Source organism: Canis aureus, chromosome 7 (genome assembly GCF_053574225.1).
Source record: "Canis aureus isolate CA01 chromosome 7, VMU_Caureus_v.1.0, whole genome shotgun sequence".
Classification (NCBI taxonomy): domain Eukaryota; kingdom Metazoa; phylum Chordata; class Mammalia; order Carnivora; family Canidae; genus Canis; species Canis aureus.
In genome coordinates this window covers 39,409,271-39,435,424 of record NC_135617.1, presented here as the reverse complement: position 1 = coordinate 39,435,424, position 26,154 = coordinate 39,409,271, and the positions used below count along the sequence as shown (strand labels likewise).

The 26,154-nt window shown below is 35.0% G+C and overlaps 1 protein-coding gene and 1 pseudogene across 6 annotated transcripts in view; both read left to right on the top strand.

Annotated features, from left to right (window-relative positions):
* The window catches only part of LOC144317874 (Y-box-binding protein 1-like), a 35,608-nt pseudogene extending 13,905 nt beyond the window's left edge, over window positions 1-21,703 (top strand).
* Window positions 1-26,154, top strand: part of SMAP1 (small ArfGAP 1) — a 178,305-nt gene that overhangs the window by 17,197 nt on the left and 134,954 nt on the right. The window lies entirely within an intron of this gene.

The following is a 26,154-nucleotide window of genomic DNA, read 5'->3' as shown; positions in this document are numbered from 1 at the left end:
TATATATATGTATATATATATATCTCCTATATAAATGGCTAAAGTTACATTATGTTCAATTTGAGTAAACTTGTTTACATCAAATCTGTTCCATCCTCTTCTAGTTTCAAAGGTTCTGAAATTTTTGAAGAGTATTCATCTCAAATAATAGTTACCCCAGAGCTAAGGGCCAGATCTTCAAACCATTCCCACTCAACTGAGCTATAATCTTTATGGTAGATCTCTAATACTCATATTCAGATTATTTTCAGAATTCACAATATGTCACTGAACATTATATTGATCAGTGACATTTCATATATGTGCCCCTTGAAAATATTTTATTTTTAAAAAATTTTCTTTATTGAGAGAGAGAGAGAGAGAGATACAAGAGAGGAACAAACAGTGGGGAGAGGGAGAAGCAAGCTTCCCATTGAGCAGGGAGCCCAACTTGGGGCTCGATCCCAGGACCCTGGGATCACGACCTGAGCCGAAGGCAGATGTTTAACTGACTGAGCCACCCAGGTGCCCCTCTTGAAAATATTTTAAAGTAGAGGTTATAATTACACTTTATATTAAACGTGGGTTCAATATTTCTTTACAAAGACAATGATATGAAAAAAGTTGGGAGGGGACTCTTCTAAGTTGAAAGGAACTTAGGGGATATAACTAACCACAGTCCCTGGTCCTTGAGAGGATACTTTTTGAAAAAGATCTTTACAAAAAAATTCTGAGGGGAATCATAGTTGTGGAAAATAGATAAATATTAGATGACACTGAGACCTTATTGTTAATTTTAGTTGGTGTGATAATGTGGTTATGGGGAGAAAATTTATATTTTTTAGAGGCTCATACTAAAAACGTTAGAGGTGGTATCATGATGTCTGAAATGACCATACTTCATAAAAAATGAAAATTTGGCAGAATCTTAACAGTTGTTGAGTGTAGACAATGGGTATGTGGGTATTCACTATACCATTCATTCTTTCCATTCTGTGTTTGGAAATTTTTGATAATAAAAATTAAGAAAAAAAATTTTAGTTTTTGTGTTTAAGGAATAAACTCAAGCCACCAATAAGTAAGGGGTCTCCTCTGCATATAAATAAATGTTCAATTCTCCTTGGTCTGTAGGGTTGTTCTTTTAATTTTTTTTTTCCCAAGTGGAAGACTAGCATTAATTAACTAGTCTTGACTGTTTCTGGACATTTAGGTAATTTTATACTGAATAACTGTTTTTCAATATGTATCAACTAATCTTAACATGCTCAGGGCCTGTGTAAGCATACGGAGAGAACAAAAGTTTTTAAAAAACTCAAACTACAAATTACAAAGATAGTGTGATTAAGGAATAATTACATTAACTATTGGCTCTTTATGATAGGCCCTTAATCATTTTAGGATACTGGTCAGAAAAGGATTTTTGTGGAACTGTTTTAGTGCTGTGTAGCTGTTGTTAAAAAGCATTTGAAAATGCAGTAATGAATGTTCTAATTTTACTTCTCCCATCATCCTGTTTTTCAAGAACACATTGAAAAGAGCTGCCATAGACCATGAAAATACACTAGAACCTCTAATGCTAATCACTATCTTGGATTTTATCCAAGGGTTACTTAAGGAAGTATTCATTTCACGGATATTTTATGAACAGCAATTATGTGTAAGGCACAACTGCTAATTGCCGTATGAATTGAAATTGCATAAGGTGTGTGAATCCTGACCCTAGGGCTTAATGTGTTATTTAGAACTTTCCATTTGAAGGCATAGAAACAGAACTAGAATTAACTTAAGCAAAATAGCATTGGGCATTGGGTTTTTTATTTTTTTATCAGAAGAAGGGGCAGACTTGCCTCATATGACTCAATTCTTGAATCTCTTTTCTGTTTGTATTCACTCCCTTGCCAATCTCATCCAGTCTTTTACAGTATTGACTGTAAGTCGCCTCCCAGTTGTATATCTTCAGACCAGAAGACCTTGCCCTAGAACTCCATGCTGATACATCGAGTTGCATGTGGTTGTGCATTCAGGGATTTTTGTCTTTTTTTTGTTTCTGGCTCTTAGTACTAGGTAACTATTCATTGAATGAATAAATGAGGAGGGGGCAAAGCATGCTGGGCACAAGAATAATGTGTATTTGTCAGTTTAAGACATTATCTACAAAAGATAACCAACCACAATACAACTGATATAGGAAAAGCTAATTTCTCTCCGTGGACTTAGAAATATTTCATAGGTGTTGGAAGGACTTTGGTGATTCTCTTTCTGGAAAATAAGACCTTATCCAATATTTCTCTTTTCCTACCTTTTTCTCATTTAGCTTATGCAAAACTTCATTTTATCAGATTTATAAAAGCCACTGACTTAGAATGCTGTAATCATATACTCTTTTTGTATGTTTATAATGTGAAGGGTGGTAAATTCTGCGTTCTTGTGCTTAACCAATATGTAATGGTACAGTGAGAAATGGTTTCATATTAAGTATTTACTTAGCTAGGTTTTTTAAACACAGATTTGACAATAAATGTAAACATGTTTCAAAACTTAGAATGCTGTTGGTGTCTGAGCTGTTATCTAAAGCAAATGTTATCTCATGAGATAAATCTGTAAATAGTGCTGAGAATAGCTTTAAAAAGAGGGATTTTTGTAAATATCGGATATCTTTGCGCTTGAGAGGGCAATGTTGCAAATACAAAAAGCACTAGAATATTTGTGAAAGAGTAAACAAAATAATCCTCGATAGCTATAATAGGCTTGCTCAAAGTTTTGAACTTTTAAGCTGAGTTTTTGAATAATGCTTTGTCACCTGAAAAAAGTAAGGAGGTTTGACAAGGCTTAAACTTTAGGATGGACAGGTGAAACATGGATTGTTAATTCTTAAAATTAAGGTTCATGAAATGAACCATAAAATGAAACCATTTTATTCTGTACCATCCTGATGACTATTGAATCCTCAGATTATTACCACTGTTTAATTTCTTTGCCAGAGTAAGTCACCATTTGAAAAATGGCAGAGGAGTGCTTTTTTTGTAGTTTTTATAGATTTTAAAGTTTTTCAGTGTCCTTGTGATATTTTGTTTTTTTAAAATATTTTTTTTTTCAATTTTTATTTATTTATGATAGTCACAGACAGAGAGAGAGAGAGGCAGAGACACAGGCAGAGGGAGAAGCAGGCTCCATGCACCGGGAGCCCGATGTGGGATTCGATCCCGGGTCCCCAGGATCGCGCCCCGGGCCAAAGGCAGGCGCCAAACCGCTGCGCCACCCAGGGATCCCTGATATTTTGAACTTATTTACAGCTTTTTCCAAAGCTTAAGTAATAAGTATTTTTAAAAAATTTATATATAATAACTTTTGTTCTACAGTTTTCTTCTAGTTGACTGTGTGTTGGCAGATTCATTGCTGTTATCCTTGAGAGGACACTAGTTTAAGAGCTAAAAGCATAGGCTTTGAACAAGGCTGACTGCTCTGGGTTAAAATCTCCATTCTCCCTTTGCTACCTCAGTAATTTCTTTCTTTTTCTCTCCTTCCCTCTCTTTTCTTTCTCCCCTCCCTCCTTTACTTGTAGTGGGAGTGTGGTATTTAAACTTTCTAAGCCTCAATGTCATTATATGTATAATGGCCATACCTGTTGTCACATAGGAGAGTTATCTGAGTTTGTGAAGTAATGTCTGGTGCAAAATAAGGGTTTGATAAATGAGTAGGAGTGTGATAATTTATGTCAGGTCTTGTGGGGGGGGGTTGTTTATTTGTTTTAAAGCACTTCTAGTCATTTAGTAATTTTTTTACTTTGCAGGAAGCATTTGTGAATTGTATTTTGTTTGGTAAATAATGTAATTGAGTAGATTCTGAGCACAAGAGTACTTTATGGAAGTCTCAGGAAAAGAAGGTAGTTATTATTTTTTTTTAACCTTTTATGTGCTGGTTCACTAGACAATCAGAAGTATGCAACAGAAGCCCTGCCTTGCCCTTTAGAAGCCTTTAAGGAGACAGGCAGGTCGTGATATATATATCACGTGATACATGTAATATAGTCTTTATGCTTATATATATATTTGTGTGTGTATATATTTGTTCTGGATACCTATGTGGAAGGAGTAGTGCAAGTATTAAGTGTTATAGAAGTTCAAAGAAAGTAAAAATCACCAAGAGCAGGAGTTGGGGAAGGCTTTTGACTAAAGAGAGAGTTCTTGAGGTAGAGGAGAATCAGACTTAAAGAAGAGTGGCAAAGTTGTTCTAGTAGAAAGTTATTCTGAGTTGGACAGGTTTGTCCATATATTTAGTGCAAAGGCTTTTCACATTTCCGGAAGCAGATATAGGTACTAGGCAGAAATTTAGGAGAGGGGATAGACAAAGGAGTGATTGTTGCTTTGGGAATCTTCTGTGTGGAAATGTTTGCCAAGGCCATGTGAGTGGATTAGATACTTGCAGACGGTCAGTGACCAAGATGGGGTAGGCAGTAGTTGGAAGTAGAATCATTGAAGGATCAAATAGTGGCCTGCAAGGAAAACCAGGACAGAGAAGCTTTAGGAGAAGAGGGCTTTCAGAAGGGGATATAGTCAGGAAAATTAAATGCAGGAGGTAAAAATGATTAGAAAAGAGCATTTAATTTTGGAAGACATTAAAAATGTTTTCTAAGCTCTTTATAAAAGTGTTTTGTTGTGAAACCGTTTCAGAACTTGTTTTCTGTCCTCTGTACAGTGTGAGTCAAGAAAGTGAGTCTTTAGTATGTTGGGACCATTTCCCAAGGCTTTCTGAGGCAAACATTTGCCTTTTTTTTTTAAGTACCTTTGCCAAATTTCTTTCTTGTTTGTTTTTGGCATTTGGTTTACTTTTGAAACAAATGCTTTATTTTCCCATGGAATTGTGGGAAAGAATACTTTTTATATTCTATGAGGAAAATTCTTTAGAGTTTATTTTGAGGACCAAGTACTATTGTTAATATATATGTAAATCGCTTTGAAAATAAGATTTGACTGACGTTTTATTCATCAGTGTTACTTTGTTTTGGCTGAAGGATTATAGTTAACTCTTGAATCAACTGATAACATTGGCATAAACTTGTTTCTGACGAGACCTGTCAGTTTATTTTTGGAAAATATGTTTATTTTTAGCACTTTTTCTTTTACCTCCAAGAAGTTAACTTCTTTTTGTGTAAGTTAATATACTAATGTCTTTTGATTCGGTACTATTGTACTTAGACATTTGAAATTGGCTTGAGGTGTTTGTAACATATATCTGCCCTCTGCTGGTGAAAATGCATTATTGCTCCTACCTCAATAGCTTCAGTAATTTATTCCAATGAAGCAATACTAATAGTGGCCATAAAATTACACTTAGGAAAAATGCATTTGTCGTTTGAAAGGAATATATTTTCTTTAGGGCATTCCTGTACGATGGTTTATTCTGCCCCAAAAGCCAGTAGTGTTGTGGGTGAGAAATACCCACTATATTGATGATTATTTTTACATCGTGTATTTTTATATTCTTTTAAAACATTTTTTGGAAGTTTTAGATCTACTCTAATGTGGTAGCCAGTAGCCATATTTTGCTACTTAACTGAAGTTAAATTATCAGTTCCTTGTTCCCACTAACCACATATAAGTGCTTAATAGCCACCTGTGGCTAGTAGTTACTCTGTAGGACAGTGCAGATTAAAGAATGTTTCCATTTCACAGGAAATTCAATCAACAGTGTTATTCTAATGTTTAAATTTTAAATAACAAGGATTATTATTTTAATGAAGTAATTATTCTTAAATTTGCAGTGAATTTCTTTCTTTGCCATATACCTTTTCCAGATAAACACAGTTACCGATAAGGAACCTCAGTTAACTAAGAGAATCTCTTTAGTAGGATTTTGCTTTAAGATTTTTATTTTTTTATTTATGATAGTCACAGAGAGAGAGAGAGGCAGAGACACAGGCAGAGGGAGAAGCAGGCTCCATGCACCGGGAGCCCGATGTGGGACTCCATCCCGGGTCTCCGGGATCGCGCCCTGGGCCAAAGGCAGGCGCCAAACCGCTGCGCCACCCGGGGATCCCTTTAAGATTTTTTTGTACCATATAATTTATTGTACCATATATATATATGTGTGTGCGTGTCTGTGTGTATATATATATGTATATATATATGTATGTGTATATATATGTATATATACACACACACACACACACACTTGCCAAATGATTACAGTTTTCTCATTGTAGAGCAGCGTGAACATTTCTCGTGTTTTCATTCTCTGGAAGATTAAAGTGAAGTTAAAAATAATGGTCATATTTTTTTCTGTTACTAATTGAGGTACTAGCTTCTTTCTCCCTTTGGTATGTGTTTAGGTGGAAGAAAGGCTAAAAGTCAGAGCATATGTAGGGGAATTCAGATTTTATGACAGGGTGAATCATAGTTTAATGGATGTTGGTTGATTTAAAAAATAGACATTTTTCCAGTTTTCTCTTCCTCCCATTTCTCATCCCCTCCCATCCCTAACCTCTGGCAAGCGTTAATCTGTTTCCAATTTCTAAAACTTTGTCATTTCAAATATATTACATAAATAAAATCATATTATATTTTGGAATTGGCTTTTTTTACTCAGTGTTATCCTTTGGAGATTCGTCCAAGTGGTTGCATGTATTAATAGTTCTTTCCTATATATAAATACGTAGAATTTTATACTATGTATGTTTATGCAGCATAGTTTGTTTAACCATTCACCTGCTGAAGCACCTCTGAGCCATTTCTAGTTTTTGACTATTATGAGTAAAGCTGTAAATTTGTGTACAGGTTTTCTGTGACGTAAGTTTTCATTTCTTTGTTAAGTGCCCATAGTACAATTACTAGGTTGTATGGTAATGACACACTTAGAATCATAAAAAAAAAATCTGCAAAGCTTTTCCAGATGGCTGTATTTTACTTTCACACCAGCAATATATGAGTGGTCCATTGTTTTCATATCTTTTCTAGCATTTGGTGTTGTCACTGTTTTTTACTTTAGCCATTGTTGGATGTGTAATGATAGTGATATTGGCTTTGATTTGCATTTCCCTAATGGCTAATGGTTTGAACATCTTTTTCATGTGCTTGTTTTGCCATCTGTATATTCTCTTCAGTGAATTATCTGTTCATGTCTTTCATTTTCTAAGTGATTTCTTTTTTTAACCGAGTTTTTTTAAAAAAGACTTTTTAAGAGTAGTTTTAGGTTCACAGCAAAATTGAGAAGGTACAGAGATTTTCCATATACCTCTTGTAGCTTCCCCCATTATCAAGATATTGTTGAGTTTTGAAAGTGCTTTAGTTTAGCCATTAGTCTTTTGTGTTAGATATATGCAACTATTTTCTCCTATTCTGTAGCATGTTTTTACATCCTTTTAGCATGGTCTTTTACAGAACAAAAGTTTTACTTTTAATGACATCCAATTCATTAATTTTTCTTTCATGGATTATGTCTTTTTTGGCAAGTCTAAGTACTTTTTCCTGACCAAATTCTGAAGATTTTCTCCTATGTCGTTTCCTAAAAGTTTTATGCTTTTATATTTATGACCATTTTCATTTTGAGTTGCTTTTTGTATATGATACAGGTATGAATCAAAGTTAATTATTTTGTATAGTAGGGTTTTGCATTTTTGTCTTGTTCTGCAACCTTGCTAAAACCTCATGTATTTGTTTTAGTAGTTTTTTTAAAAATAGATTTAGATCTCCTACCTAGATGATTGTCATCCTCAAATTAAGGTAATTTTTACTTCCTCTCCAATTTGGATGCCTCTTATCTTATTTCACTAGCTAGAACATTCAGTAAAATTAGAGTGGTGACAGTGGACTTGCTTTTCTCATTCATGATGTTAAAGGAGAAAGCATCCAAACTTTCAGCCACAAATATGTGTTGGCCAGAAGTTTTTTTTTAACAGATTTTTTATTGAATTGAGGAAGTTCCCTTCTATTTCTAGTTTGCTGAGATTTTTTAAAATCAGAAATGGATGCTGAATATTATCAGTGCTTTTTCTGCATCTATTGAGATTGAAGTGTTTTGTTGCTGTTCTTTAATACAGGGAATCACATTTGATTTTGATTGAATATTAAACGAACCTTACGTTCCTGGAACAAACTACACTTGGTCATGATGTATTATCTTTTTCATATATTCCTGGATTTGATTTGCTAAAACTCTGTTAAGTATTTTTGCAAATATTCACCAACGTTGTTGATCTGTACATTTCATTTCTTATGATGTCCTTGTCTGGTTTTGGTATAAGAGTTATGTTGACTTGCTAGAATGAATTGAGAATTGCCTCTTACTTTTTCTTTCTTTCTTTCTTTCTTTCTTTCTTTCTTTCTTTCTTTCTTTCTTTCTTTCTTTCTTTCTTTCTTTCTTTCTTTCTCCCTTTCTTCCCTTTCTTCCCTTTCTTCCCTTTCTTCCCTTTCTTCCCTTTCTTCCCTTTCTTCCCTTTCTTCCCTTTCTTCCCTTTCTTTCCTTTCTTTTCTTTCTTTTCTTTCTTTCCTTTTATTTTCTTCCCAGTTTTCTGAAGAGTGTGTGTAGAATTTGTATCATTCTTTAATTGCTTGGTAGATTGCCCTAGTGAAACCATCTGAGTGTAGCTGTTTTGGTGGAAGATTTTTAACTACAGATTCAATTTTTTTTTTAATAGAAAAGGCTATTCACGTTCTCTTTTCCTTGTGGAAAGAGCTCATCTGTGTCTTTCAAAGAATTGGTGAAGTTATTAGCCTAAAATTTTTCATAATATTCCCTTATTTTTCTAGGATCTTTAGAATCTGTAGTGATACCACTTCTCTTATTCCTGATATTAGTCATTTGTGTTTTATCTTTTTCTTAATCAGTTGGGCTAAAGATTTATCAATTTTATTGATGTTCTCAAGTAATCACCCTTTCTTTTCATTGACCTTCTTTGTTGTTTTCCTATTTTCTGTTTCATTGAATTCTGCCCTCTTTATGTCACCTTTGTTTTTGAAATATATTTTAGCAAGTAAACAGTTCTCAGTTTACGGTATTTCACTTTTAGTACTTTTAAGATGTTTCACTGTCTTCTAGCTAGCATTTCTGATGAGAAAATTATCATCATCATACTTGTTTCTTTGTGCATTATGCATTTCCTTCCCTCCAGCTGATTTTAAGATTTTTCAATTTATCTGTAGTTTAAACATTTATGTTATGATGTACCTTTGGGTGATTTTTACGTTTCTTGTTTTTAGGGTTCTTTGAGGTTTATAGTTTTCAAGAAATTTGGAAACATTTTTGCAGTTATTTTTTTAAATCCTTTTTCTCTGCCTTCTTCCGCTCCTAATTTAGGGATTCCAATTATAAGTTAATTAAGCTGCTGAAATTGTTGCACAGCTCACTGATGTGCTTTTTTTTTTTTTTTTGGTCTTTGTGTCTCATTGTGGATAGTCATTAGAACTTTATCTCAAATTCTTTAATTTTTAGTTTTCTATATTGTTTGATCTCCTGTTCTGTCCTTTTTTTTTTGCCTCAGGCATTATAGTTTGCATCTCTAGCAGTTTGATTTGGAATATATATCACCCCCCCCCACCTCATTCAATTTTGTGCCTCTATTTAACTGTTTTATTCTTTTCCATGGCTTCCTGGATATATGGAAATCACAGATAATAATAGTTTTAATGTCCTTGCCTATTAATCCTATCATTATGTAATATATAGGTTCATTTCGGTCGATTTTATAGATCATACTTTCATGTTTCTAACCTGCCTGATAATTTTTTATTGGATATTAGACATCATGAATTTGGCTTATCAGTTTTGAGGGTCTTTTTGGCATTTCTGTCAATGTTCTTGAGCTTTTTATTCTTTGACGATGTTAATTGGAAATAGTCTGACCTTTGTAGATCTTGCTTTTAACCTTTGTTAGGTGAAACTAGACCAGTGTTTACTTTAGGGTTAATTTTTCCCACTGGTCAGGCAAAATTCTTCTTCTTCTTCTTCTTTTTTTTTTTTTAAGATTTATTTATTTTTGAGAGAGAGAGAAAGTGCACGAGTAGGAGGAGAGACGGAGGGAGAGGGTGAGAGAGAACCTCAAGCAGACACACTGCTGAGCATGGAGCCAAGCTTGGGACTTGATTCCATAACCCCAAGATTATGGCCTGAGCTGAAATCAAGAGTTGGATGCATAACTGGCTGAGCCACCTCGGTGCCCCCTGCAAAATCTTCTGAATTCTTCATCTAATGCTCTATGAATGATGGGGTCTTTTGATCTGGTTAGTGAGCTCAGACACTATTCCTGAACTTTTGAGCTTTAAGATTATTCTAATTGTTTTAGAAACCACTTTCTGTGGTTTCCTCACCTGTGTGTATTAATCAATAGCCCGTTGAATACTCAAGGGTGATCTTTTTCAGATCTAAGGAGTTTTCTCTGTGCACCTCTCTCCTCTCTAGTACTCTGCATTCTGAAATTTAGCCATCCTGGTCTCTGAATTCCCAGTAGCATCTCCTACAGTAAGGGAGACCAATGGGCTGCTTCTGGTTTTATCTTTCCTCTGCCATGGCCTGGGAAGTGTACCCAGGCAGTAAATGGAGTTCATTGTAGGTCTCTTACTAAGTTTGTTTTATGTTTCTTGATTTCTGATCTCTTTAAGATTGTTTTACATATTTTTCTTGGTTTTAAGTTTTCTAGTCAGTAGGGTATATTCAATGTCTGTTCCTTTATGTTGGTTAGAAACAGGACTCAGTATTGTATTTTAGTAGAAATAAGGAATGAAAAGAAAATTATTTTAAACCTTTTCTCTTTACTGAAGCTTGAACTTTTCCTTAGTTCTTTAAAGAGAATGATTATATTTAAATTTATGTAGAACATCTGCCTTCATGTAATACAGTTACTAACATAGCATAGGAGAAAATGACAAAACTATTGATATTACTACTACTCACCTGTTTCAAGGTCAGTTGGAACACTGCTCTAGTGTCAGTTCTAAGCCAGAACTCTTCTGACTAACTAATGCAAAACAAATTAATCCACTAAGTTCTCCCCATTTCCTGAAGACTAAGTCAGCTTACAGAAGAGATTTCTTATGGTGTGTTCTTCATATATAGATTTGATTTTACTTTGCTGACTGCCATTATCACAGGGTTATTTTTGAGTCAAGTTAAAATACTTGATTATACTCTTCATAGTATTAAATATTCATGTTTCAAAGATTATCTCATCTATTTTCTCTTATTGAAATTATCTGTTAATCATAACTTTTATGATCTCATAGCTTTCTCACAAGAAAGAATTTGGCTTAATCTTGGCATTTATTCTTTATGCAAAAATGCAAATAAGGCTAATGTATCCCACAGTGATATTTGTTAAAATCTTGATGTATCAATGTTTACTTGATGTATTACTGATATCAAAGATTAAGTGGGCTTAATCATCTCTATTATTTGTGAACTTGAAAGAAAGTAGTTGAACTCTGTAGCTAATTTAGAATATCATTTTAGCCAACAGTTTCTACCTTCACCCACCCTATCAAAGTCTTTTTTGAAGCAACAGTTAATATAGAGACTAGTTATTTGGGTTATTTTTGTACTTCAAGTTGAAAAGGGGTAGTAATTGAGCCAAATGTTAAGAAGGTGAAGAAAAAAAGAAGTTACTTTTTGTACAAAAAGTAGTTTTGTGTAGTTAACAAACAAGCACAAACTTCAAATAAGTTGAGCATTGATTATATGTTTTTTCTTAAGCTGTGATTTCATTCATTTCAATGGCCTGTTCAGAACTGTTCAATGAAGTTGGCAACAGTATAAAATCAAATTTAGAAGTCAGGTGTTTTTGCAGTGTTTTCAGCCTATATTTTCATATATGTCATCCTCTTTTGTTTTCTTTTAGATGCTGTCAACCAAAGATGCTTTGAGCTCCCATCTGTACATGTGTGCTTGGTTTTTATCCTCAGTGTCTTTGCACTTGCTGTTCTCTTTCCCCAAATATCTTTCTAACTGGCTCCTTGCTTTAGAGCTTTGTTTACTTATCTGTTTATTTATTTATTATTTAATTAATTATAATTTATTTTATTTAACAATCTGGGAAGTTTACAGTCATCAGCAGAATTTACCAGAATAATTGCTAATGTATAGGCCTATAAATACATACATACATATGTATGACTGCAAGAAATGTTTATTGAATAACATTTATTTTTACTATAATATTGCACATTCTGTTTTATTTCAGAATAGATATAACACGTAATGATCATTATCTGTAGTCTGAAAATCTCTGCTATATTCACTTCCCGACTTTGTACAATAGTAACTCACTTTTGGCTATACTTGATGGAATTCTCTTTAGTATAATTACAACTTGTATTTTAGTAGCAGAAACAAAAGAATAAGTCTTGTAGTAAAAAAAGGTTTATTTTCCCCAATTAAATTTTCATTTTATGTTGAAACTGATGAACTAATTCTTTGTTTTTAGTGAAGATCATGTTTACTGATACTGCATTTTTTTGAACTTATCTTTCCCCTCGGTTTCATGTGGACCAGATACACCATATGAAACTTTCTGATAGAAACTTTTATCTAGCTGCTCAGCAGATGATCTGGTAAAACCACTGTAGGATCTGTGTAAAATAGAGGTTAAATTGGGTTCATATTATTGGTAAAATTGTACTGTCAGTTATTCCATTTGTGATGAGAACTCTTAGGATCTACTTTAATACCTTTGAAATACATCAAACAGTATAACTATAATGGTCATCTTGTACATTACATCCCTAGTACTTATATTTATAACTGGAAGTTTATGCCATTTGACTACCTTCATCCAGTCCCCCCACTCACATCTGCCTAATCTGATCTCTTTTTCTGTGAGTTTGGTTGTTCTTTTGGTAGGGAAAATTGATTGTGCCGAAAGTTCTGAAAGCCATTGAGAGTATGGCCTCACTTCATATTGTTGCCTAGGCTAAAAGAAAACAACCAAAAAAACTCCATTTATTTTTAAAAGTGAACTATTTTGGCACTTAAAAAGGATTGAAAATGGATATTTAACACCTAATATTAAAAATGTATAAATCTAACGCATTTTCAAATTGTATTTTTAGGTGAATTTGTTTCTGGTAATACCATTTAAATAGAAGTAGGACTTTTTTTCTTTAATATACTGGAGAGACATACTTGGGTATTCATTCTCATTTTTAAGTATCTTTACCTAAAGATCTTAAAAGATTAAATACTTGAGGATTCCAGAAAAACATGTCAGATTTTAAGTTTAATGTGTCTATTTTATTGCTTTTGGTTAAGAAAGGAAAAGTTATGTGACTTGTCACTTAATGGTTTTCTTTAGAGCAGATTTTGTTAAAAGAACAAAGGCAGAATATTTATTCTTGTTCCCTCCTCCATACAAGCTCTCTTTCCAATATTTGTGGGTTTGGTTTTTTTTTTTTTTTTTGTCCTTGGTACTAGGGTAAATATATAGAAAGTCTTCTCCTATTTAATCTTAAAGAATTTGTTTGTTCAGTAGTAACTGGGCATATTAAGATATATAGCCTTACTTCATTCTTAACTTGTAAGGAAATTCTTGAGTCTCAGTTGATTCCTGGTGCCTCATTCATTTTTTCCCACAGACCCATACTGTTCTTATATTTCTGATAACTACGATCCATTTCTTTCTAGTGATATTCTTCTCACAAGGCTCAGAATTAGGAAGTTTCCTTTTTGTTTCCACTGTGGAATATGCACATAAATCTTTTTGAGGTTTGCAAAAAAATTTGTACTGCTGGAAACTTTAGAAAGAAACAAATTAACAAAACAAGAAGATAAAATGCAAAATATAATAACTCCTCTTAAGTGATTAGGAGAAATCTTAAAAATATTTCAGTATTACTAGATGTTGGGCTAGCGAAGTAGGTAGGTTTAGCTGACCATGAAGGGCCTTGTAAGTGGTACTTAGGAGAATTAAACTTTATCTGATGGGTTATAATACTGAAAAGCAATATTTGGATCTGGGAGGTTATTTCAGAGGATATTGTAATGATCTAGGACTCTAGCTGATAAGATCCTGAACTGGGGCAGAGGCCCCACTGAAATGAGATTAAAGTCATGGATTTGGAAAAAACAAAAGATAAAATGATTAGGGTGTTTGATTGAATGATTATGGATGATGAAAGAGGACTAAGAATGACTTCTTTATTCTCCTCTTAAGTCATTAGGTGGATAGTGCTACCAGCTGAGTCAGAGGAATCAGGAAGAGCGCTGTGTGTGTGTGTGTGTGTGTGAGAGAGAGAGAGAGAGAGAGAGAGGGAGGGAAAGGGGGAGAGAGAGAGAGAGAGGCAGAAGCAGGGTGAGAGGGAAGGGCTAAGTGGAGAAGTGAATTCCATCTTGAACATGTTTAACTGGTTATGGTATCTAAGTTGGTTATTAAGAATCTGATGCTTAGGGAAGGAGATCAGTGCTAGAGATAAACAGCACATTTTCTCAATTGTGTTTCTGATTCTAATTCTGTTTCTGTTTATTATAGTTGTCTGTTGAATGATCATGTACAAGTATTCTCTTTTCACTTACTATTCACTTCTTCAAATGAAAGCGTAGAATAAAGATGAAAAAAACTACTAATGCGATACTATCCCCTACCATTTTCCAGTCTTCAGGTATTAACATTTTACCATGTTTATTCTCTTCCTCCTACATATATTTTTTATTTTTTGTTGGACTCTTAGAAATATTCCCATATCCCTAAATTTATCAGTGTTTATCTTACAAAAATTTTCTTGCATAAGCACGTACAGTTATCAAAATGGGAAATTATCATTGATAAGATACTATAACCTAATCTGTAGACCTTACTCAGATTTCACCAGTTGTCCCAATAATATCAGGGATAAATTTTTGTTTTGTTAGCTTCAACAAATATGAATGAAAGACAGTGTCATGTAAATAAGTAGACTTTTATATTGATTTCAGAGCATTTGTAAACAGTTTGCTTTTTTTTTTTTTTTTTAAGATTTTATTTATTTATTTGAGAGAGAGAGATTGTGAATGAGGGGAAGGGCAGAGAGGAAAGGAGAAGTACGCTTCCCGCTGAGCAGGGAGCCTGACACAGGGCTCTATCCCGGGATCCTGGGATCATGACCTAAGCTGAAGGCAGACACTTACCCGACTGAGCCACCCAAGGCGTCCCAACAGTCTACTTTTTTAAGGTAATTGATGGACATAAGTCCTTCAAGTATATTTGCTTGCTCTATTTCCTGTAGTTAGACTTTGAGATTTGGAGAGAGTAGGGGGTAGATTACTTTTGGTTTTTACCTTGTAACCCCTTTCCATGCCTGATAGCATAGCAGTGTATGCCCCCAATATTCTTTGGAGAAATCTTAGCATTTTTCTTACTTAGCTTTTTTTCTCTGTATTTATTTCATACTTACTAAGCATGTGTTGGGCACTGAATTAAAATGCTGGAAGTCTGTATATGCACTGATTATGCTGATTTATTCTTAGGGACTACAAATAGTTTCGGCAGCAACTATTTACAAATAATTTCATAGTAAATGTTTTATGACTTTATTTGATGTTGGGGTGTAGAGTAACTCTTCATAGACTCCTTAAAAAACAGACAAACAAAACCTTATCAGTATTTCTTAAGCATGCCTTAAACATTCCTTAAGGTATGCCTTCAACGTGAGGAAGTCATATTCACTTCCTCAGGTCCTTTGTGCTTATTGTTCCTTTTGCCTTAACTCCTCTTGCCTACAAAGCTGAATAAGTTTGTTCCCCTCCCTTCTTCAGATTTCTGGTGAAATACAACTTCTTCTGACTAAATAACAATTACCTTCCCCTTCTTCCTTTCCATCTGTACTCCTTATCCTTTTCTCCTTTTTCTCCATAGTATTCACTGCTGCTAACAGACTATTACTTTTACATGTTTGTGGACAGCTTTCCATTGGAATTTAAGCTCCATGAAGGCAGGAGCTTATCTGTTTTATCACTGAATCTCCAGAGTCTGGTACAAGGTATAGTAGTGCCTGGAAATAATGAGCACTCAGTAAATATTTGTTGCTTAAATACATGTGCTGCTATTCTGAGTCTAACAGACTTAAAGAAGAAAAAAACCATTCCTGAGGGAATTATTTAAATACCAAACTTAAGTATTCTTTCTGGATAGAAAGGTTTTAAAGTTCCTTTATTCTAGGACTTTTCTCTTAAAGGTTTTATATTGTATTATTTATTGGTTTGGTTGTGTATAAGGTTCTTATGACTGAAGAGAGATGACTGCAGTGTGTCAAAGATTGACTCTTTTTTTTATAAAACAAAAATGTTCTTTTCTAACCACTTAATGTCAGTCTTATTTCAGACAGATTTTGGGAGAAAAATTACCTCTCGTTGCAGATGATCTTTGTATTTACAGGGCTTTTTATTTGAGGGTTTTTTTTTGTTTTCGTTGTTTGGGGGTTTTTTGATACGAATTTTGTGTGAGCTCATTTTTTAGTAATCACAATCACTTGGCCTCTTAATGTTTCATATACCAACCTTCAGGAAGTGATTGATTAGAATAGTATGATTCTTCTAATTAGGATTATAGTGACTCCTTGAAGCTTGTAAAGTTACCTAGGAATCCTAATTATCAGGTGTTATTCCTACGTGTCATCTTTTGGCATTACTGATGCTATTTAATAGGAAAACATGAATTTGGGATAGGTCAAATATAGGTGAGTAGGTCATACCAAAGTATGTTAGTTACTTTCAGATTTAAAAAAAAATGAAGGAACATTTTGTTTCCTTCTGAGTAAAAACCTTGTATGTTAAAATACTTAATATTTAAAGAAACCTAACTAAACATTCCATTGTATATGTTTGCTGGAAGAAATGGTTTCGCAATTTAAAATAACTGTTGTTGAAATACTATTATAGAACTTTTCTTTAAAATTTTTGTTTAATTTTGAAACTTTTTTTTTTTTTTTTTTAAGATTTATTTATTTTAGAGAAAACACACTTGTGTGCAGGGAGGGGCAGAGGGAAAGAATTTCAAGCCGACTCCCTGTTGAGCAGGGAGCCTGGCATGGGGCTTGATCTCATGACTCTTGAGATCATGCATTTAAGGAAATGTATACAGGTTTTTTTTTAAACAGCCTTATTGGGATATAAATAACATGCTATAAAATTCATTTATTTTAAATGTGTAATTCAATGATTTTTAATGTATTAACAGTTTTGCTATCACCAGTAGTAAAATTTTAGAACATACCCATCATTCCCATGCTTATTTTCAGTGATTTTCCTCCCCCACCACACATATACAGGTTGTTTTTGTAAGTTTGTAGTTCTGTTGTTTACAATGTAGAAAATAATATTTTTAGGGGTTGTTGCTTGGGTCTCTTGCTGATCTGTGAGTGAACTTAATCTATAACCTAGCTGGCCATGAGCAATGAAAGGCTAATCAGTACTAGGGTAAAGAACAAAGGGCCTTGGGGTAGGAAAAGAGAAAGGGCTTTTTCCTTGTTTCATGCTTGATTGTGGACAGTCCTTCGATACAGGCTGTTCTCTTTAGGATCTTTTAATTGCTTTATTGTGTATTCCTTTCCCTAGGCATCCACTATTATGAGGCTGCCTTATGAAAGTACTCTTTAGTCTCAGTTGATTTTGCCTTTGACCTCCCCTCTCTTCCCCCTTGATCAAAATTCTCTATCCTTTCCAATTTCTTTCTCCAACAAATTAAAACAAATCCAGTTCTACTGCTTTAATCTTAGGTATTATGGGGAAAGAAATAAAGTGAACTTGTAAAAGTATGGGTAGCATTGATACTTTTGGAGAGTTGAAAGATTATTGGCATCTTTAAATCTATATTATTGGCCTCAACAATAAGTAACTTGGCATTTCAAAATGTTGACAGAATAAAGTAAAAGCAGTCAGCCAATGTAAAGGGATTTTGTTTGGAAGGCTGAAATTATCATAGTAGGAGATGCAGAGTTTCCATAGTTGCATTTTGGGATCTGCCTGTGGTATAGTCCTAGCTCTTTTTCCTGTCTTTCTATATTTTGACCCTATGTTTCTCAGTCTTGAAAATGATGTAGTAATATTACCTATCTCACATATTTATTAAGATTACATCAAACAGTATATCTGGAAATATGATGAATAATGTCTTGCACATTCAATATGGTGGTGAATTCCTCTAAAAGTACCTCCTAGCAGTTTTGGTAGCAGAACTCAGTGGCTCACAGTCTTAGCTATCATTTGTAAACTAGAGACAGCCTACATTTTTATGTTAGATGTTAACAGTGCGTACAGAGTATACAGAGTATACAGAGATCAATAATATGATCCTATTCTCAAAGAGATCACTTTCTCAGAAAAGATAGCTAAGACAATTAACTGTAGATCATTGTGATAAATGTTACAGAAGTTTTGGGGGAATTGGAGAAGGCTTTATAGAAGAACTAAGTCTTAAAAAGAAATGACATTTAGCAGTTAGTGTTATATTCCCTTTTCCTTATCTTGGTTTATTTTCTATTTCTAAAAAAATTCAAAGTAGCTTTTATGTTTGTCATGATAATCAGAAACTTAAGTTTCTTCTCAGAAGAGAATGCAGTTTCATCTTATTTTTCAAATGGTGTGAAAGCTACAAGATAAGCATATTCATTTCTCAGTAAAATTCTTGTTACTTTTTTAGATATATAGTATTTAAAAATATTATTTAGATATGTAATAATTTATGGTTTTATAAACCTCATTTTCCCACTTTCTACAGAATTTCTCTATCTTAAAACTGTCTTTCATCTCGATTTGAAAGTTATTAGTGACTTGGTATTTAGATGCATATGTATTACAACTTAAAAAAATCGAATTTCTATTTACATAAAAGAAACTTAATAATTGGGTGCTGCATTATTTACTTATTTTTTGGCTATAGCATTATAGGAAACTTTCATGATTGTGAGGGAAAGGAACTATTCATTTTACCTAGAATGTACTTTGTCTAGACTTTGTCTTTGAGTAATCATATCAAATGCCACTGTCTCTAGAAAGCTTGCACTAATATTCCTGGCCAACATTCATCTTTTCCTCTTCTGTGTTCCCCTATCATTTGTATGTACACTATACCTATTGTATGACTTTCTAGAGTACAAACTCCGGCAGGACCTGTGTTTTATATTCTTTATTTAATATCCTTAAAAAAAAAACCAGACACAACACATATTTGGTGATTTAAACTGAATCTGGAAAACTAGGGTTTGATGAAACTGTGTTTTATTATTAATTAATGCCTCTTAGAATTTTGGCTCTTAAATAGAGGGCTAATCTGGCACATTTTATTTCCTGCCACCAACAAGCAAATATAATTCACATTGAATTCCATAGATTACAGGCTTAGATGATGTCATAAAAAGACCCCCTAAAACCTTGGCTTAAACAGCATATACATTTATTTCTTCTTTACATTAGTCTGGAGAGAAACTGTCCAGGATGGACAGTGTAGTTCTGTCATCATCAACATGGGGTTTTAATAGCTGAGTCCAAGATAGCAGTTTCATTTCTTATTATGTCCTGGCTAATGAGAAAGGAGAAGGGGCAAGGGGAACATAGGACTAATCTGGTTAATGCCAAAACATGATTTCACCTAATATTCCATTGGCCAGAATTTGGTCATTTGGCCACAGCTGCAGTGGAGCCTGAGAACTGAGGTCTCTATCCGGGCATCCGTGTTTCTAGCTAAAAGTTAGGGGCTTTTATTATTAAGAGGCAGAATGGCTAAATGGATATTAAAAACAACAGTCCTACCTCACAGCTAATTGTTTTTGTTTCCAAATGGAAACAGTTAATTGCTTTTTTTTTAGTTTTTTAAAATAGTAGATGAATTGTTTCAGGTATCAAAGAACCTGTATATTTGACTAAGTCCTCAGACTTAGCAGATTTTTTATTATGCTCCCTATATCCATACTATAAGCCTTTTTCCTTACTGTAGGTGTTGTGGAAGGCCATATAGAGCCTGACTAGTGAGAAATTCACCATTTACTTGTAATTTAGATAAAACTAATTACAAATAAAAATATTGGGTACCTATTGGAACATACATATTGTGTGGAACAAGCTTTCATGGGCTGTAGACATTTATAGGAACAGGGAGTGAAGGGATGAAGTCATAAAGATTGATTTTCTGGATAATATGGGAGTCTAGTTAGGCCTTGAAAATGAGATAGGATCTGTGTGGTCATAAGCTGAAGCTTCTAGGCAAGGGAAATGGTGTGCAAGAAAGTTTCAAGACAGGATAATTGAGTTGTATTGAAGGGAAAGCAATGATTCTGTTGTGATTGGCTCCCTGAGTGTGTAAGTTGGAGTACTGCAAAATAAAGTTGATTCAAGAAGGCTCAAGGTTAGAGTTAGATCAGTAGCGGGAGTAGAGAGCAGATCCCAGAGAGTCCTGAGCAGCCCCAACCCTGCCACTGGCCTAGTTACCATCACACCCCGGGAGGAGCCACAGCTGCCGCACCGGACCTCAGCTCTGCAGACACCAAGCCTGACACCATGGGCCGCCGGCCTCACATCCATGGCGCTTGCAGGCTGGGACAAGAGCATCATCACAACGGAGGTTTTGGGAACAGTAAAATGGTTCAATGTAAGAAACAGATGTGGTGGGATCCCTGGGTGGCGCAGCGGTTTGGCGCCTGCCTTTGGCCCAGGGCGCGATCCTGGAGACCCGGGATCGAATCCCACATTGGGCTCCCGGTGCATGGAGCCTGCTTCTCCCTCTGCCTCTGTCTCTGCGCCTCTCTCTCTCTCTCTCTCTCTGTGACTATCATAAATAAATAAAAATTAAAAAAAAAAAAGAAACAGATGTGGTTTCATCTATAGGAATGACACCAAGGAAGATGTATTTGTACACCAGAATGCCATAAAGAAGTATAACCCCAGGAAGTACCTTCACAGTGTAGGAGGTGGAGAAACCATTGTGGAGTTTGAGTTGTTGGAGGAGAAAAGGGTACAGAGGCAGTGAATATTACAGGCCCTGATGGAGCAGAGCAAGGCAGTAAATATGCAGCAGACTGTAACCATTATAGATGCTATCCACATCGCAGGGGTCCTCCATGCAATTGCCAGCAGATTTACCAGCATAGTGAGAGTGGGGAAAAGAATGAGGAATCGGAAAGTGGTCCCAAAGGCCAGGACCTACTACAGTCAGGAACCCTGTGGGTATTGACCACAGTATTCAAACCCTCTTGTGCAGGGAGAAATGATGGAAGCTGCTGACAACCAGGGCGTGGGAAAACAAGGTAGACCAGTGAAACAGAATATGTATTAGGGTTATGGACCACAATTCTGCAGGGGTCCTCCTTGCCAAAGACAGCCTAGAGAGGATGGCAATGAGGAAGATAAGGAAAATCAAAGAGAGGAGACACAAGGTCAACAGCCACCCTCAACGTCAGTACTGCCACAACTTTAGTTAGCAGTACAGACCCCCAGAAAACCCTAAACCACAAGATGGCAAAGAGACCAAAGCAGTTGATCCACCAGCTGAGAGTTCTGATCCTGAGGATGAACAGGGCAGGGCTGAGTAAATGCCAGCTTACCATCTCTGTCATCTGGTTTAGTCATCCAACATGAAATAAAGATGAAATTCCATCACTAAGAAATGAACAAAGGATTGGAGCTGAAGACCTTAAGTGCTTGCTTTTTGCTCATTGACCAGATAAATAGAGCTACCTGCATTATCTATGTAGCATGGTTTGGCTTTTTTTTTTGTTTTGTTTTTTTTATTTTTTTATTTTTTTTTATTAAAGACGTCTTTTTTTTTTGGTAATGACAAACTTGGTTTTTTTTTTTTTTTTTTTTTTTTTTGTCTTTTAAGCCTAGTTTTTCTCAATAAACCTTTAAAGGTTTTTAAATTGTTTCATGTCTGGTCAAGTTGAGATTTTTAAGAACCTCATTTTTAATTTATAATAAAAATTTACAACTTCATTTTTTCAAAAGTCAACAAACAGCAAGGCAACCCATTAATAAAAGTCTTAAATAATTGTTAAAAAGAAATATCAAGGTTATAAATGGTCATGAAAGCAAAATAGAGGAAAATAGAAAACCATTAAAAGCTTGGAGTTGGAGAAATGCCTGGGTGGCTCAGTGGTTGGAGTATCTGCCTTCTGCTCACGGTGTGATCCCCTGGTCCTGGGATTGAGTCCCGCATCACGTCCCCCCCCAGGGAGCCTGTTTCTTCCTTTGCCTTGTCTCTGCTTCTCTCTCGGTGTCTCTAATGAATAAATAAATAAAATCTTCAAAAACTTGGGGTTGGAGACTGAAATGGTGAAAGGATTTAATCTGATAATGAATTCAGAGGGGGGTGAATTTCCTTTCTTTTCCCCTCCTTTCCTCCTTAATCTGGTAATGGAATTCAGAATGAATAAATTCCCTCCCTCTTTCCTGCCTAATCTCCATGCAGTTACCAACGAATGACCTCTCAGTTATCATACCCAGATATTCTCTCCTAACCCAATTCTTCTTGACTTCTCTGAAACTTTTGACATTGTTGACTGTCTTTTCTTTAAGACCTTGGCCTCTGTTTTTGTCTTCCTTTTTATTTTCTCCGTAAGACTTGGTACTCTAGTTTTTTTTTGTTCTTTTGTGCTTGTAGGCTACAACTGCCATCTTGAAGATGCTCAGGTTTGTATCTTAAGTTTGAACTTAAGTCCTGTATTCCCAATTGCTTGATGCACATTTCATTTCATCTCCACAAGTCACTGTTATAATTTCATCTCCACATGTCACTCCATATCCAAATTTCACTTAAAGCATTCAAAAGATTACCTGCAAAATTTTCTGAGTCTGCCTTTATGCTTTAAATCCCAGATTTAAATAGAACTTATAGACATTTGGTTTCTACCTCTTCATCACTGTTGTCCAGTCACTCACTAACTCCTGGTGATTCTCACATTTGTCTTTTTCCATTCTTCTGGTTGCCACATTTATTAATCCTTCAACATGTTATATTTGGATTGTTATGTCCTCTAAGTATTCAGTGATGCAGGATATGAGTCAAAGTGCTAGTATTAATAAGACCAAATAACATCTTCTCTTTCATTACTGGAGCTTTGTTTTAGTGTGATTATGATATAAGTAATATTAGTTTAGTTGATACTAGCTTATTTGTGTTGCTTTTAAGTGAGACAGTGATACGGGTCACTAAAAATAACCCAGTATTTGAATTCTAAATGAACTTTGGATTTTTTCTTCAACAGATTTGATTCCTAGTATATTAAAATAAATTTTCACAATTTGAGTCATTAATTCAGTAAGAATAATGAAAGCAGGTCAAAGAAGTATGCTAAATGCTTGAGTTGAAGACGTTCTCAAGAATAATATAGAATCTTGCTATTCTAAATGTGCTTTGTGTATGGCAGGATGGACAACATTAGTTGCTTGTTAGGATTGCAGGATCTCAGATGCCACTTGAGGGCTACAGAATGAGAATCTGTAATATCCCTAGGATTATGTATGCACATTAGAGTTTGAGAGATACTGATCTGGAACTTTGTCTTTCTTTAACTTTTCTCAGTTTCAGAATTAGCTCTAAAATAATTAAACCCTCCAGCTATTTGTATTTATCTGTTTGCCTTAGATTTTTGTGTAAACTTTAGAACAGATTGGTAGAAGTATTATAAATGATGGAGAGTAACTAGGGGAGGCAACTCTAGCTAGAGTACTCATAGGAGTCCTCTGTGAACAGGTAGTGTGTGAACTGAGGCAACAAAGTGAGGCAGGTATATGAAGACCTAAGGAAGAAACATTTGGGGCAGAAACAGCAACAAATGCAAAGGCACAAAGGCAGGAGAGGGCATATCTAATCATAGTATATGAGTGGGAATGTCATGATGAACTTGAAAGAGTGATTAGGGGCCTTCTCCCTGGGAGTCAGGGTAAACCACTGTCTGCCACATAAAGACTTTAATTTTGTGTCCTCCTATCATTTCCCGAAACTGTCCCCAAATACATTTAATACTCTACTCTTCAGCCATAACAAAGTCCTTTACTGTACCACACCTTTTAGCCTTTGCCAAGAAAGTGTCTTGACATATTCTGTGCCTACTGCTTACTAGTTAGCCTTTAAATTTCAGATCAGGCTTTGCTATCTCTGTGAGATCTGCAGACTTTGTCTCCTTAGTTGGAGACGTTGCCCTTTATGTATATCACCTTATGCTAAAATTGATTACTCCATGTTGTAATTAAGATTTGTCCGTGTTGGGTAACCTGGGTGGCTCAGCAGTTTAGTGCTGCCTTCGGCCCAAGGTGTGATCCTGGAGACCTGGGATCGAGTCCCATGTCGGGCTCCCTGCATAGAGCCTGCTTCTCCCTCTGCCTGTGTCTCTGCCTCTCTCTCTCTCTCTGTTTGTCTCATGGATTAAAAAAAAAAATCTTAAAAAAAAAAGATTTGTCTGTGTTGATACATGCAGAGTATTCATTTTCACATTGTATGGTGAGATAATCATACTAGTGTACATTTAAGTTATTTCCAGTCATTTTAGGAATCCATGCTGCTATAAATATTCTGGTACATGCTTCTTAAATACATGTGTGAGTTTCTTTGTAGTGTTTTTCAGCCATATTCGACCGTGACCCAGAGAAAAAACATTTTACAGCAGGACTTGGTTTTCATGTGTACGTGTGTTTATATACATATAACGTACATATAACGTACATTACTGATTTACTTAAAGATTTATTTATTTATTTTAGAGAGAGAGTGTGTGTGTGTTCACACTTGGGGTAGGGGACACAGTGGGAATCCCAAGCAGACTCTGTGCTGAGCTTGAAGACTGATGTGAGGTTTGATGACCCTGAGATCACTACCAAAGCGCAAACTGAGAATCCATCACTTACTCAACTAACTACGCCACTCAGCTCCTGTATGTTACTGATTTTTTTAAAAAAGCTTAACAACTATTCTTACCTTTTGTGTGGTGCACTCATATCTTTTATCCTTTTCTCTTAAAAATAAATACTTGTTGAGATTAAATTAATGGATTGTGACCTGCCATTTAAAATAACTGTTGTAGGTGGCTCAGTTGGTTAAGCATCTGCCTCAGTTCATGATCCCAAGGTTCTGTGATTGAGCCCCACATTGGGCTCCCTGCTCACTGGGGAGCCTGCTTCTCTCTTTCCCTCTGCCTGCTGCTCTACCCTGCTTGTACTCTTTCTCTCTTAGACAAATAAAATCCTAAAACAAACAAACAAACAAAAAACCCCCACCTGCTATAGGGTATGTTATATAGGAGTGTTTATGTATACCTGAATATGTCATATTACATATATAAACTGGTCAATCTGTATGTGTGCCTAAGTGTGTTTGTGTGTGCATGTGTGTGTATGTGAGAGAGAGAATAGATTGCTGGGTGGAAAGGTTTATTCATCTAGAACTTTACTAGATTTCTTCAAATTGTTTTTTTAAATAGTTATACCTATTTATACTTCGCTTGACTTCCTGAGTCTGGGAACTTAGCTTTTTACCTTTGTGTCTATGGTCTTCTAATAACATTTACTTGGCACAGAGTTGGTAAGTATTCACCAGTAGTTTGGTGAGTCAAAATGAGTATTTCCTACCAATACTTGAATGACTACCATGTTGAGCAGCTTTTTAAAAATCAATTTTAGGTAAATTTTACAAAGCTAATTTTATAGAGTGGAGAACCGAGAGAGGCAGAGACAAAGGGAGAGGGACAAGTAGGCTCCATGTAGAAGCCCGATGTGGGACTCGATCCCAGGACTCCAGGATCATGCCCTGGGCTGAAGGCAGGCACTAAACCGCTGAGCCACCCAGGGATCCCAGCAACCAAACATTTAAATAGAACATGCCCTAGATGTTTGTCAGTTTATAGGTGTCATTTCTCAAATTTAAAAGGATATTTTGGTATAAATTGTGTATGTATAAACTATTTCCTAAGGAATTTTGGAGAGGAATGAGTTTAGTTTTACTGCATTATAATTACTGGCTTCAGTGTTATTTTGCAGATTAACTTTCACCTTTAGAGAAAAAGGATGTACTGAAAACAAGTCTATAAGTATTTTAGAAAGCTTGGTTTTTATTGATATCTCACACTGTATTTTTTTCATAATCAGATGATTTATAAAAAAAGGTATAAACTTCTGAATAGTTGACATAATTGCCAGATAGTACTTTAATTATACAAGCAATATATGAAAATAATTATAAGAATATTTAAAATTCAAGGATATACTTTCAGAGACATAAAGAATAGTACAACTAAAGCT